This window comes from Tupaia chinensis, unplaced genomic scaffold, assembly GCF_000334495.1.
Source record: "Tupaia chinensis unplaced genomic scaffold, TupChi_1.0 Scaffold000682_1, whole genome shotgun sequence".
In the NCBI taxonomy this organism is placed as follows: Eukaryota; Metazoa; Chordata; class Mammalia; order Scandentia; family Tupaiidae; genus Tupaia; species Tupaia belangeri.
Genome location: NW_006160205.1, coordinates 3,521,521 through 3,536,003, shown reverse-complemented (window position 1 = coordinate 3,536,003; position 14,483 = coordinate 3,521,521). Strand labels below are relative to the sequence as shown.

The 14,483-nt window shown below is 40.2% G+C and overlaps 1 long non-coding RNA gene and 1 pseudogene across 1 annotated transcript in view; one reads left to right on the top strand and one right to left on the bottom strand.

Moving 5' to 3' along the window:
- Positions 1–4,293: 4,293 nt before the first annotated feature.
- On the bottom strand, positions 4,294–4,888 carry LOC102482739 (transmembrane protein 126A pseudogene; annotated as a pseudogene).
- A 1,209-nt stretch (positions 4,889–6,097) lies between these two features.
- The window catches only part of LOC102502612 (uncharacterized), a 31,695-nt gene continuing 23,309 nt past the window's right edge, over positions 6,098–14,483 (top strand). The window contains exon 1 of the long non-coding RNA XR_003551404.1: positions 6,098–6,220. This is a non-coding gene — a long non-coding RNA (uncharacterized LOC102502612). The remainder of the gene's footprint in view (positions 6,221–14,483) is intronic.

Sequence of the window (14,483 nt, the reverse complement as noted above, 5' to 3'; positions counted from 1 at the left end):
GACCCACGAGCTGCACAGCTGCACACTACTACTTCTGCCACCCATCCAGAACCACACCCTTACAGGGCCAGTCCATGCTGTGGTGGTTGAGGCAGTTGGATCCCAAGCAGTGGTTCGAGTCCCAGGCTTAGCAGCTTGAAAATCTCAGCACATGCATGCGTGCCCAAAATCCTGAGAGGAAAATGGAGGAGGATTGGGGCATGGTCAGTGCCGCTAGTGTGGAGGGGTGCTTTCTCACTTTCCCTCTCTGTATCTCTTGCTGAGCACACACACCGTATGCAAATTAAAAGCAAAGAACCACACTCTTACATGTGTCCATGAACTATGTCCACTTGCAGCACTGTAAATCTGAACACTGTTTCCAAATCATAGCCTCCTTTTTTTTCATTTCTCTCTATACTTCCTAAGGATCCCATTCTTTGTTCAACTGAGACCCACAATCCTTTCTAGTTCACCTCCCAGACTTCAGTCTTTTTTTTTTTTAAGAATTATTTATTTAATTTTATTTATTCATTCATTTATTTTAATTTGACCAAAGAGAGACACATTGAGAGAGAAAGAGAGAGAGAGAAAGTGAGAAAGCAAGCCACCAGGTCTGGGACTTGAACCATGGTTGGCCATGTGGGAGTGTCCAGCATCTTAACCACCATGCCACCTGCTGCTTCCCCAGACTTTTGTCTTATTTCTTTGGTTTACTGTCCAGCATAGAATTTTTCTCTCTTTGATAAATGTCCTGAAACAGTCCTGAACCCCTTGATGTGTTGACCTGCTCTTACACTTACTGACCGAACTCCAACACATTTGGACTCCATCTTTCCCATACTCAGACTTCTGAGAAATGCTGGGTACGATCGTGCAAACTGGAGCCAATGTATATTTGTGGTCACTGACCTCAAACAGCTTGCATATTTTCTCGAACAATTCTATTATTTATTTATTTTTTGGGGGGAGAGAGGTTTTTGCTATAGGGCATGTGTGCTTGCCAGACAGACAGAGAGAGACAGAAAGAAAACGAGAAATCACCCGCCAGGGGGGATGGCCACACCACAATCCCCTCTCCTCCATTTTCTTCTTGGGATCTTGGGCACGCACGCACACGCACTCCGCATGAGGTTTAAGCCACCGGGTCTGGGACGTGAACTGCGGTCGACTACATGGAAGTCCAACAACATAGCCATTATGCTAATGGCTGGTCCCTCCAACAATTCTATTTTTAAGCATAGTCTTTTTACATCCATTTTACATAGCACTTAGGTAAAATATTCCCCACTCTTGCCAAGCCTCCAATTTCCTATCTCATCGTCTTCACAGAAAATAAAATACATTGCTAACAAGAACATGTAAGTTATATAAATGAACCATTTAGTGATGTGTATCAAGAGTTTTAAAATATCAATAGCCCTGTCTACTAATAATAACTTATAACAAGAAACCAACCAATTATCATTATGAATGACACAAGAAAGAAACATGTTGATTGCAGCCACGTTTATAATGGCAAAGATTTGTAAACCCCTGCATGACCAATGATAGGGAAAGGCTAACCATGGTCTGGGCTATAAACATAATGAGATATTAAGAAGTCAACTATCGATTGATTTCAGTATATACTTAATGATACAGAAAAATACTCATAGTACTCTAAGTACAAAGCATAGGATATCAGTTAACACATTTGGATCCAAATTTTGTTAATATATGTGCATTCATATATAAAATGCATATTTAGGGACCAGCAGTTAGCATAATGGCTATGTTGCTGAACTCCAATGTTGTCAACCATGGTTCAAGTCCCGGACCAGGTAGCTTATACTCATGCCAGGCGCATGTGCATATGTACCCAAGATTCCGAGAGGAAAATAGAGGAGGAGAGATTGTGGCATGGCCATCCCCCTGGGGGGTAATTTCTCACTTTCTGTCTCTCTGTCTCTCTCTGTTTTTCTGGCAAGCGCATGTGCTCTATAGCAAAATAAATAAATAAATAAAAATAAACAAAAATGCATATTTAAAAGTATAGTTAGCTAAAAACATAAATAATAAAATATTAACATTAATTACTTATGAATGGTATAATCATAGGGGTCACTGTTTCATCTTTTTATTTTTATGTGCTTTCTAAAATGTGTATAAATACAAATAAGCACATCTTTCCTAATTTGTTTTATCATTTGATCATTAGGTAATAACTGATGTTTAGAGAAGGGTCTCATAGTAACACTATGTATGAAGCACCTGAATGGAAATAAATTTAATTTGTCATCAAGAGACATCATCAAGAGACAACTAATTCTCACCACAGACATTGGGAAAACTCACCAAGTCTTGATGGTACTGTTCTAGTGCTACTTACCATGACCAATATTTTATTTAAAGATACACTTCTGAAAGTATAACTGTTTTATTTTAGTAATTGAAAACTTCCCATCTCTGCTTTCTACTTTCTTCTTTTATAATCCTAGGGCTATTTATGTCTATTTCTGAAAACTAGGGTACAAAGTATTTGCATGATATTTTATATTGCCTTTGAAATTTTGACTATAAAAAATATCTTTCATATTTTAAATTTTAAAGTATTTGCTTTCAAAATATGAGTGAAATGTGTAATCATCAAAGGCTAATTAAATTTCTCCAATCTGGAAATAAGAATATCTGAATATTTATATAGGATTAAAAGATATGGGGACCAAGCACACATACCCACACAGGACTAACTTGTAACTCCTAGTTTAAAAACTCTAATAAGAAAGAGTATGCAATTTGATGATGAGTGATTTATTAAAAATTATCTTTCCTGACAAGCTGTATTCTCTGCCACCTCCATCATTTTCCTAGCTGACTATGTTTCCATCTCATTCAAACCATCATAGATGATGAATGCTTTGAACAGTCACACTGGGATGCCGACTTATCTCTGAAACCAAGCTCCTTCCCTGTTTTTATGTGTTTTCATCCTAAAACAAACTCTGAACCAAGGATTTGGGTGCAAGTAAGTTATTAGGGAGGAAATCCTAGGAGACAGGTTGAGGGAATGAAGAAGACAGGGAAGAAGGGTATGCTTGAAATGGGTACTTCTGGAGGTAAATAAACTCATTCTTCCTGGAGACCTTTGAGAGACAATGTGGAACACAGCTTAGAAATGTCCCACTACAAGACAAGGAGGCTAGGGTTTGACTCCTATGTATGCACAAACACTTCACTACCATTGTTTGAGGATCTTCCAAAGACACTAACTTTGAGGCATTTCCAGACATCCCCATGAGCAGTCTATGCATGTCCATGGGCAGAGAGAAGTGGAAGATATTCTACAGGAGGCAGCTTTCTGCAGAGACCTCCAGTAATGGATAGAGCTCCTGACTACTTCCTGTGCATGGAATGAAATGTGGTCTAGAGAAGTACTGCTTTGGCTTGTCATTATTATTATTATTATTATTATTATTATTATTATTATTATTATTATTATTATTATTATTATTGTCACTTGTTTCAAGCCTAATCTCAGCACTAAGGAGGGATGTGACTTTGAACCAGTTACAGAACCTTCTGGAACCTCATTTTTCTCATTGGGCCTAGTGCTTTGTCAGGATGCTTTGTAAGTGTTTTGTAAGTTTTAGATACTTAGACATAGCCCAAAAGATTATGAGATAGTCCTTTAATACAGTACTGGGCTTATTTTCTTTTTAAAAAGTTACTTATTTCTTTCATACAAGAGAGAATAAGAGAGATTGACAGACAGGTATCCCCAATAGGGTCTTCATACTGTAGTTCTCACCCCCAGTCCCAGCTGGCCTGGCCCACAGGTTTGTGCCTAGCTTGATCAGGAAGATCCTGGATCAGGAACCCAGGACCTTTCCCATGCGAATCCAGTTGCATTACCATTGCACCAACAACTGGCCCTTGATTTTCTACTGAGGAGCTATCTTCCAGCTTTGTAGGGCAGGGGCTAATTTGTAGATTACTTCCTATAGAGATGCAAATAACTTCCATCTGATGAAGCAGAGCATCCCAGAGCTGACAGTTAAGGCCCTCTTGGACGTGATCCCACCAGAAATCTTATACTAGTCTTGTCTGTAAACATCTGGCTTTTAAAATGTTCTTCAGATTGATTTTAATATCTCAAGGGCTCTTCATTAGTGACTAGGTTAAATAAAACATTTGGCATATATTCATTTTATGTGCACCTGAGAGTGATGATTTTTGCTCTATTAAAAATTAAATTTTCAGAGTTCACACTTTTTTTTACCATTTTATTTATGTACAATAAATATACAATAAATATGTTTGCTAAAAAAAAAATCATTGAATATCTAGGTCAGGTTAAGGTAACTGAAAGGGCTTTTATAAGTAGTTTATGTTGTCTAGACCTTAAATATGATGCAAATGCAGTCTGGGGCAAAATGGGAAATAACATCTTTCTAAAGGTTGGTTTAAAAATTCTTATCCAGTAGGTTATGATGTTTCCTTTCTCTGGGAGCAAGGTTGATTCATACCTTTCTGCTAGGCCACCATTCACAGGCATAGCCAAGAAAACAGGGTAGAGACCACCAAAAACACGACTAACCAATCCATTTCATGTTATGGTACAGGTTTCACAATTCAGATCACCTGTATTCAAGGAAAGATTTACAAAACTTTTTTAAGATACACATACTGTAAAAAATGGGATCACTGCCCTTGGTAAGCCAGCAGGTATAAGAGCTTTTGTCACATTCAAGGTGTGTCAGAAAAGACTGTTGTCTAGTAAGCCACAGAAAGCAGCACTAAGTCCAACATATGTCGATCCAAGTTCCAGGAGATTCCTTTCAGCTTCTGGAAGTTGGTTAATTTTTCTGGTTATGATATTGAAAATTAAGTTTTCCTTGATAGTTTCATCTAGTTCATAATTTTCCATCTTATGCTTTTCTCCCTGCAGCCAGTGCCTCAGCCAGGTCTTCCTCAGCCACACTGTGGCTCACTGTAACCTTTGTTCAACTCACCTGCCAGAGTTCACACTCTTATTTTAGTTGTAAAACTCTCCAGTCTGAGCTTCCACAGACTCACTCCAAGTAAAGAGATGAGAGTGCAGGGGTTGGCAATCCTGAGTATTTTTTTAAAGAATTATCTTATTCAACTTCATTTATTTTAATTTGACCAGAGAGGGGCAGAGTGTGTGAGAAACAAAGAGAGAAAGTGAGAAAACAAGCCACCAGGTCTGGGACTTGAATCACAGTTGGCCATGTGGGAGTCAGTACCCTTAACCACCACCCCACCTGCCGGTCCCAATCCTGAGTCTCTTAACAGATGCTGAACACTCTCTCTGGGTCTGTGGAGTAGAGTGTTGAGGTTGCTTTTCTAAAGGCTCCCCCGGTAACTTCTGGCTTTTTCTTTGCTTCCAAACCCCCTCTTTTACAGAAGAGAAAATTGTAAAAAGAAGCAAAGACCACCCAGTGAGAATAGAGAGAATTTTCTTAGTTCAAGCTTGTTATCCAAGGAGCTGGTCTCCATCACTGTGTCCTATAGAGACTGCAAGGTGGCCAGAGGGTGGGAAAGCTTCATAATGGGCAAGGGAAGTCTTCTAGGATGTCCTGACTGGAGAAAGTTGGCTAATGCAGTTGTGGGTGGGCTGACTTAAAGCAGGATATCCTCTGTGATTGGTTTGGGGAGCAGACCTGGTTTCCTCTGTATGGTCCTAAGCTGGAAGAGGGGATGGAGGCACCAAAATGAGTGAAAATATCTGTTACTGTTTATTATTTTGGTCATATTGCCACAGAAATTGTAGCTTGGCTTCCTGGGCTGGTTGCTGCAGATATGGTTGGGGAAGGTATATCAGAATTCTATCTTTATATATGACCTGGCCATATGTATGACAGGGTCCATTTGTATGAGAGGGTCTCTAAAAAGTTCACTGAAAATGTGTATTGTGAGAAAACTATTCATGAATTTCAAAATTTCTCTGCACCAAAATAAACTTATCCTTTAATTCCATTTTCCTGTGAACTTTCTTTGAAGTTCCCTTTATATTCCATCTTCTAAAAGGGAGGTGTAAGTAGGTTGAGTTGTGTGAGGTCAACAATCAGTGGCTAAGGTAAGATTCCATATTTCCTGTGAATTCCACCCTTAGTGTAATTGTAAAGAGCTAAAGTGCCTTTGGTTAGGAAGTAAAATAAATCCCAAAGGCCCAGATCAGTGGTCAGTGAATAGCAGAAACCAGGAGCCCGGAGCAGGAGACCTGGAAGGGCAGCTGGTGAGTCCTCAGCAGGGATCCCAGGGCTTTCCATAGGTTAACTGAGACTTCAAAAGGGTGATGAGGGGCTAGCTGGTGGTATGGTGATTAAGGTGTCGGACTCCCACATGGTTGACCACAATTCAAGTCTTGGACCTGGTGCCTCAGTTTCTCACTTTCCCTTTCTCTCTCTGGTCAAATTAAAAATAGCCAGCAGGTGGCATGGTGGTTAATGCACTGTATGCTCCCACATGGCTGACCACAGTTTCAGTCCTGGACCTGGTGGCTTGCTTTCTCACTTTCCTTCTCTCTCTCTCTGTGTCTCTCTGGTCAAATTAAAATAAATGAGTGAATAAATAAAATTAAAATAAATAATTATTTAAACAAGAATAATAATAGATAAAATAATTTTTTTAAAGGGTGATGAGAACTAAAGACTGAAGGGCTGCTTGTAGTTGGTGAAACTTGGTATTTACATGACTTCTGCCACCCCGGAAAATGGGGTTACGTCTTCATTTATACTTAGATACTATACATTGGACCTGCTGTGTTCCTTCTTCAGGAATCTGCAAACAGCGCTTGACATCAGGGCTTGTTTTGTCCCTTATCTGAGAACAGCATTACAAACAGACCCAAGTAGCTATTGCAACGGGCCTGGATGGGACGCCTTTTGGATCAGTCATTCCACTCACGTGAGCTTATGCCTAAACCAGTATGGTAATGAAAGTAATTTAACATACATCTATAATTAATTTGTTACACTTTTCCTACTGCTGGAAAATCATACTATTTTAGAAAAGTTCATGGAATTAATCTCCCCAAAGAGAGATGAGATGGAAAGCCTTCAGAAATAAATGGTTTTGTTTACTCTTAACCATGTGAGTTTTAAGAGGCAATTTTTGCTATAGGTCAGGGTTAATTTAGTGTTTCAAATTTGTCTTTTAGATAGCTGTATAAAGTCAAAAACCTTCTTTTTCCCACCAGATAAATGGGAGATCTGCAGCACAAAAACTATTTTTATTCTCATATGGTTCCTACAATCTGTTATGGGCAATAGATAAGTTTATTTTATTTTTTATTATAGGAAGACAATACAAAGGCATGAGATATTAGGAAAAAGATATTACTGTATCTTGAGAATAAAGAGATTATTGTACATTCTTAGTATAGGTATCACTAAATGTTTTGAAAGTGATTCATATGCAAAAGTGCATACTCATTAAATCTAGATGTGACTGACATTTGGCCAGATTGTTAAATAAGGTTACCAATTGATCCTGGCTTTCCAGGGATGTTCCTAGTCTTAGCACTGGACATCCTCTGTTCCAAAAAATCCCTTGCTGTCCTGAGCAGGCAGCTAGTTAGCTTACCTAAGATTTCAAAGGATTTAAGTTAAACAGCTTTGATTTTGAAAAATGTCGATTGGTATTAAGTAAGGACAAGTCCTACACTTTATTTTGGAGAGTAGATTTCCAAAATGTGACAAGAAAAAGTTGATTAGAAAAATACAGGAGCCAGATTGCAAATGATGCATAATTCCTAGAATGGCAATTTTAATGAAATCATCTAAGACTTACCTCTCATTTAATATCCAGTTAGCACTGTGAGATAAAGACAGGAGTCTGATTCTTTGATCCTTACGGTCTGCTTCTTCTACTCTCTCTTTTCTTTCTTTCTTTTTTCTTTTTTTTTTCATGATAGGGCACATGTTTGTACATGAGAGTATAAGAGAGAAATGAGCAGCCTTCTCAGGGTCTGGTCTTGCCATATTCCCTTCCTCTAGTCAGATCTTAGGCACTAGAGCTCATGCCTAGCATATTTCAGGTGATGAGGTGGGGATTTCAACTGGGGTTGCATGTGGGATCTACCTTCTCTTGAGTAGCACATTACCCCTGTGCTATGGAGCAGGCCCCATGCCACTATTTTTTTTTTTAGGTCTAGGTCTGTGGTTCTCAGAATGTGTTGCCGAGAGCAGTAGGATCAACATCACCTGGACACTAACTAGGAATGCAATTTTTTTTTTTTTTTGGAGAGGGTTTCGCTATAGGGCACATGCGCTCGCCAGACAGACAGAGACATAGAGACAGAAAGCGAGAAATCACCCCCCAGAGGGGATGGTCATGCCGCAATCCCTTTTCTTCCATTCTCCTCTCGGGATCTTGGGCACGCACGCACACGCGCCCGATGTGAGTTTTAAGCTACCGGGTCCGGGACGCGAACTGTGGTCGACTACGTGGGAGTCCAGCAACATAGCCATTACGCTAACTGCTGGTTCCCACTAGGAATGCAAATTTTCAGGCCAGCTAGTAAAGTGGTGGTTAAGGCAGGTGGATCCTACATAGCAACTCTATGGTTCAAGTCCCAGACCCAGTGGCTTGAAAAAACAACTGGGATGTGTGTGGGTGGGTGGCTTGAAAAACACACTGGTATGTGTGTGTGTGTGTGTGTGTGTATATGTAGAGTGTAGGCACACACTCTAAAAATCTCCAGAAGAGAATGGAGGAAAAGGGATGATATAGCCATACTCCTTGGGTGGGGGGGTATCAAATATCAAAATATAGAAGAAATATAAATGAACGTTCTCAAGCAGCAGAGTTACTGAATCTAAAACTCTGAGGGGAAAGAGGCAGAAATGAACTTTTTACTGAGCCTTCCAAGTAATCCTAATGCATCCTAAATTTTGAGAACTAGCAACTGTGAACAATTCTTCCTAATCTTTTTTATATCATGAGATACATCAAGAATGAGAATTTAAAATATAATTCATGGGTGAATAAATGGGACTACTTGGAGCTAGCTGTAGAAAGGGCTACAATGTCACTTTCTTGACATCTCTGTAATACATTCAGGACACATGTTTCCGAATATTGGATGAGGGGAATAGATGGCTATGCCTTGCTGTCCCCAAATCGCCACTCTTTCTCACCTGTGATACCAGCCAAGGTGGAATCTGTGACAAGTAATGGCCTCCTTTGTGGATCTGATGCTGTTTAAGATTCTAATAAACAAAAACTTCAAAATTCCTCTGCACAGACAAACCATAAAAATTAAAGATAACCTGAGCAATATGGTTCTCTTCTATGTTTCCCGAAACTCTGTGTAGTAGGGCATTCTTTGGGTTACTTTAATTTAGTCAAGGGATAGTGAAGAGGGATGAGCAAGCCAGATGAGTTATGCTACATTTTCTATTTCTCCTTCCTTCCTTCCTTCCTTCCTTCCTTCCTTCCTTCCTTCCTTCCTTCCTCCCTCTCTCCCTTCCTTTTTTAATTCCTTCTTTGCCATATCACATTGCATCCTTTTCTTTTTAATAAACTCCTTTCCTTATTTAATAAGAAATAAGTTTGGGTTTGTCATTTTTTTCAGCATCTAAGGGAGACTTTGACCAACGTGTCTTGGGCGGGGGTGTTTTACTCAACAACAAAGCTGGAACCTGATCAAATCGACAACCAGAAGCCAAGGCATGAGTCTGGCAGTGAGTTCTCCATACCCAAAAGGCAACAGATTGGAATAACAGCTTCATAGAACTTGCAGTTTTTGGTTGTAAGGATCGCAACTTCATACAGGAATAAATGACTTGAATAAATGAATTTGCAATTCAGGATGGATGATGTCAACACATTAACCAATATGTGGGAAGTTGTGTCAGAAAATACTTAGCCTTCGACTAGAAATGTAGATGTTCTCACAATGGAAAGTAACCAGAAGTATATTTTAAATTTCAACAACCAAGTGGATGCCTTCCAGATATGCTTGAGTTTATTTAGCACATGGCTTTGTGAAGATTTATGTAGTTTAGTTCCAAAACAGAAACTTTTTTCAATTTGAAGAAGCATTTCAATTTTTTAAACTAATGTAAGTGTTCCTTGACTTTTATAAAATCACTTATAATCATTCAGCATGAATTAAACTGGACAAAGAATGTCCAATTAGGAACAACTTCTAAAGCATTCTCTTCAAATCATTAAATAATATTTTCAAACTCTCAATAGAACACATACTAAGGGACTTTAAAAAGTTTGTGGAAAATTGAATTGAAGTATGAGTTTATATCGGTGCAAAAAATGTTTGAAATCTGTGTTTAGTTTTCTTATAATACACGTCTTCGATGAACTTTTTGAGAACTCCCTGGTATATCTTCTAGTGTATTCATTGCTTCATCATCCAAATTAATGCCATTTTGAGACAATTTTATTCTTTTTTTGGAGAGGTTTTCGCTATAGAGTGCGTGCGCTTGCCAGACAGAGAGAGACATAGAGACAGAAAGCAAAAAATCACCCCCCAGGGGGGATGGTCACGCCGCAATCCCTTCTCCTCCATTCTCCTCTCGGGATCTTGGGCATGCACGCACATGCACCTGGCGTGAGTTTTAAGCCACCGGGTCTGGGACGCGAACCGCAGTCGACTACGTGGGAGTTCAGTGACATAGCCATTACGCTAACTGCTGGTTCCCGAAACAATTTTATTTTCATAACTTTTACTTCTTCAAATTAAGTTGACATGACAAGTGAATTTGAGTGACCCTAACATGAAGACTTTAAATAAGATCAAAGAGGTACACAGGTGCAAAACCAGATCAATTTCCATAAAGAGATGAAATTCTAAGGCTGTCCTAATGTTTCATATATGGTTTTTACCCAACTTTATGTTTTGTTTTGTTTTGTTTTTCTGTAGATACATGCACTTGCTGGAGAGAGGCAGAAAGAGGGAAAGTGAGAAATTACCCCCCAGGAGGAGTTGACCATGCTGGAATCCTTTCTTCTCTCAGGATTTTGGACACACATGCACACATGACCAGTGTGATTTTCAAGTGGCTGGGTCCAGGACTCAAACTGTGATTGGATATGTGAGAATCCAGCACCTTAACCACCATGCCACCTGCTCTCTCCCATCCAATGTTTTTCCTTAGTGAGATTTTTTTTGCTTGTTTGTTTTTGTTTTGTTTTTGGAGAGGTTTATGATATAGGGTGCATGCACTCGCCAGAAAGACAGAGAGATACAGAGAGACAGAAAACGAGAAATCACCCCCCAGGGGGGATGGCTACACTGCATTCCCTTCTCCTCCATTCTCCTCTCAGGATCCTGGGCATGCATGCACATGCACCTGGCATGAGTTAAGCCACCAGGTCCGAGACTTGAACCATGGTTGACTACATGGGAGTCCAACGACATAGCCATTGTGCCAACTGCTGGTTCCACTTTTCTTTCTTTCTTTTTTTTTTCAAATGAGCATGTTTTCAAAAAAGAGCATTTTATTAAGAATTTGATTTTAATTAAATCTGTTTCAAAGATACAGCAATTAAGGAGTTCACGGGACTTTAACAAAATTTTAACATCAAGCTGGTTTCCTAGAATAAGCAACACAGCAACAGTGAGCAAATGTTACACTTTGCAGAATTCATCCTATAGGTATGTGCCTGTTGTGAGTGCCTGCCTGGTATGATTTGGGAGGCTCTGCCAATACCTTCCTCCTCTCTCATAACTATGTCTTTATTTGAACTTCTGCTGTGCCTAATTACGTAAAATTAGCTCTTTCTTTCCAGATGCAAATCCTCCTGGGAGGATTTTTACTTGAAGTTAATTTATGATAAGGTGCGGGCAACTTACTAGAATTGCTCTCCTTTCCAAGAAGAGACTGAGGGTAAAAGAAAAAGACTCCTAGCCAAGGAGGGAGGAAAGGTGATCAAATGCCAACTTCTGAATTTTATACAGTGTCTGAACTAATTAGGCAAATCCAATCTATTATAAGACATTATGTATTTTCACAAGGCAATTCATCCAAGTTAGATGAAAACAACCACGCTGCTATGGATAGAACTTTAATAACATTAAATATTTATTGTACTATTATATACCAGTAAATACGCATGTTAATTATCTCATTTAAATCATTTCTTTCTTTTTTTTTTTTTCCACAGAGAGATTTTTGCCATAGGGCATGTGTGCTCACCAGAGAGGTGGAAAGGGAGAAATCATCCCCCCAGAGGGATAGCCATGCTGCAATCCCTCCTCTTCTACTCTCCTCTTGAGATTTGGTGCACACATGTACACGCACTCAGCATAAGATTCAAGCAACTGGGTCCGGGACTTGAACCTCAGTTGTTCATGCAGGAATCCAGCATCTTAACCACCACGACACCTGCTGCCCCCAAATCTTTTATTTGTTTATTTATTTATTGCCAGAGGGCACATGTGTTCTCTGAAGAGAAGCAGATAGAGGAAGAGAAAAAGAAAAAAATCACACTCCATGGGGCATAGTTAAGCCACACTCCTTTTTCCTCCATCTCTCCCTTCTTTCAGAATTTTGGGTGTACACACACACAGACACACACACACACACACACACACACACACACACACACACATCCAGCATGTTTTTCAAGCTGCAGGGTCCAGGATTCCAGTCACATGATCAGCAATGTGGAATCCAGCTACCTTAACTATCACGCCACAGGCTGGTTCCACGTTTAAATCTTACAATGGCTCCCCTCAACAGGTATTATGACCTCATTTAAAAGATGAGAAACTGGATGGTGGTGCAGTGGTAAAGCATTTCGCTCTTTGAGGTGGACCCACTTGGGAAAGTTCTAGGTTTGTCTCTGGATACCTCCCTAAACATGCTCAGAACATACATGTCCATAATCTGGGGTTGGCTGAGGCTGGGCATCGTAACACCTATGGGAGTGCCTATCTCTGTCTCTCTCTCATTCACTAATGAAATAAATAAATAAATAAATAAATGAAACAGAAGTTTAGAAGCAGTGCGTACCTCACTCCACCATTTACAAGAAACACATGAGTAAAACTAGGAAATGATTTGGTGCTCTGAATGAACAACTATAGGACTCTGCTGAGAAAGCCAAGGCCTTCCCTCCCCTGGGGCTGTGTATCCTGTTGGGGGGGGTGGTGGGAGGACTGTCTGAGGTGTTAAAGGAAATTTTCAAAGGCCAGTCAATAGGAGATGATTTGAATTAAAACACACCCCATGTTGGGAGGGATGCTCCTGGGATAGGCAGCTCTCTACTCTTCCAAAAAATGTCAAACTACTCCTGAAGCCCTTGATTTAATCCAGAGCTCACAGAATTTGCTCTGCTCTGGCCTTCTTCCAGAAAGCTGTTATTTCCTGGTTTTGCAGATCTGACCTGACTTAGAAACAGACAGCCCCGTTCCCTGGAACAGCCACTTCTGGGCTCAGCCTTTAGAACAGAGCACATTTTGTGCCTCTCAGAGACACTCAGACAGCACAAGACCCTGTGTGCAGACACGTGGATGATCTTTTACCCAGAAGAGTGAAATGAAGAACTGAAGCAATTTTATAAAGCAGCTTGGGCAAAAGCTTGGAATGGGTGCTTCCGATGTCCTGCAATGTCCTCATTAGCCACATTGTTGTCCCACTCGTGACTCTTCTTCACCCTGACAAAACACTTTTTAATTGTGTCCACAGAGAGCGTTGATACCATTGAGAACAACTGTACACAATCCTGCAGCGGTAACAGCTGCGGAAAGAAAAGTCAGTGCCCAGAACCGGAAACGAAACTGTTGGAGGAACAAAAGCACCCTCCATTCCAATAAGCCACAGTCAGTTGTGTGTCCTCTTTGTCTTTGACAGAAATGTCTTAATACCAGATGACAGTTGTGAAGAGAAAATTCCCACCCTTCCTTTATTCAAAGCTCTCCTATCATCCGAGGGCAATGCCCATCCAGGGGCCCTTACAGGGTAGGAAGGAAAAGGAGTGTAAAGCTAGGATGCTTAACTCAAGGTCTACACTCCGCTCTCTGAATGAGCCCAGACTTGCTCTCACCAGGGTTCTGTGAAGAATAACAAATGAACGATCATAAACCAGCCTGACACCTCTGAGTGTGGTGTGAGTGATGGAACCTATTTTTCTCCCGTGGCTTTCCCTCCTTTTTATATAGAGCACAGAGAGTTTGGGTTTCATGCCTGTGCTATGTTACGTGATCCCTGCAGCTTTTCATGAGTAGCAAATGCCCCCCTCAGCTAATACCCATATTCAGCTACACAGGCTTGTGTTCCGTGGAGACAGCTTTTACAGACGAGGCTATTGTATGCGATTCTACCTTCCGTGGTCATGATCTTGTGATTGTAAATATGTAAAGAACACGCTAATGAGAAAGAGGCCCTCCCACACACACACATGTATTTTTCTTCATGGCAACAGCCACTGAGTGCAGGGGGAAAAAAAATCCAGATCCGTCTTGAATTAAATCTGTCACTGTCTGAAAGAGTCAAGGTTGAGGTTTCTTCAAAATCGATTTGGAGGGAAAG